Genomic DNA, 554 nt, shown 5'->3' on the forward strand with positions numbered 1-554 from the left:
CTGTCCCCCCTTGAGCTAGAATTATTTTTGTCTTTACCAGCAGCCATTGTTTATCCCTCCTTTCCAGATACCAGCTATACAAGAACATTTTCCACCCGTGCAGTAAATAAAAAGAAAATATGTGAAGGTCTCCAACTATACAAGAGTTGCTGGCCGTACTCCTTAATATTTCTGAAACTAACTGCTTTTCACTTCACACACTGGCGCTGCCTTGCTCTAATTGGCAACTGTGCCAGTTATTGTATGACATTTTTTATTCCTCTGAACTTGATACCTCCTCGCCTCCCCTCCCTCCGCGGCCACGGCCACGCAGCACAAGACTTTTGAACATGACCCGTCTGCGTCCTACTCGACTAAGGCAAGAGTTGGGCAGCTCCCTCACACCCTTCTCCTAACCACTGGCACCCCATCATCATACCCCATGGCCCAGTCACCACTTCGAGATTTATATTTTCCCACCATTTCAGATACAAACTGCGTCCTCTCAGCAGACCCCATTTGACAAAGCGGCCGAGGCGTCGCTCAGCTGCGTCCGGCGAGACATCGACACGGCC

General features: G+C 49.5%; 1 long non-coding RNA gene across 1 annotated transcript in view; it reads left to right on the top strand.

The window, feature by feature from the left end:
- Positions 1–445: 445 nt before the first annotated feature.
- Positions 446–554, top strand: part of LOC126983531 (uncharacterized) — a 5297-nt gene continuing 5188 nt past the window's right edge. Inside the window, exon 1 of the long non-coding RNA XR_007735960.1 lies at positions 446–554. This exon is cut by the window's right edge and continues 384 nt beyond it. This is a non-coding gene — a long non-coding RNA (uncharacterized LOC126983531).

The sequence above is a fragment of the Eriocheir sinensis genome, chromosome 54 (assembly GCF_024679095.1).
Source record: "Eriocheir sinensis breed Jianghai 21 chromosome 54, ASM2467909v1, whole genome shotgun sequence".
NCBI classification, from domain to species: Eukaryota; Metazoa; Arthropoda; class Malacostraca; order Decapoda; family Varunidae; genus Eriocheir; species Eriocheir sinensis.